This window comes from Penaeus monodon, chromosome 29 (assembly GCF_015228065.2).
Source record: "Penaeus monodon isolate SGIC_2016 chromosome 29, NSTDA_Pmon_1, whole genome shotgun sequence".
Classification (NCBI taxonomy): domain Eukaryota; kingdom Metazoa; phylum Arthropoda; class Malacostraca; order Decapoda; family Penaeidae; genus Penaeus; species Penaeus monodon.
The window spans coordinates 33,951,512-33,951,767 of record NC_051414.1 but is presented as its reverse complement, the minus strand read 5'-3'; positions in this window follow the sequence as shown (position 1 = coordinate 33,951,767).

The following is a 256-nucleotide window of genomic DNA, read 5'->3' as shown; positions in this document are numbered from 1 at the left end:
ACTAACGCGCATTCCATTCTTCATTTTGCCTCGACCGGTCTGGATTCCTGGTGAAAATAACAAAGGCATTTTCCCGCGCAGTTTAAAACAGAGATACAGCAGCTGTAATGCCTCCTACGATAAAGAAATCCCGCTGTATTATGTGATCGTGCATTTTAGGCCATAAAATATTTCCGGGGCGATAGATAGACATTTTCAATTTTAGTGGAATTAGAGTTAAGTTAATAGCGAACGCGATTTATCCGAAACATTTGGG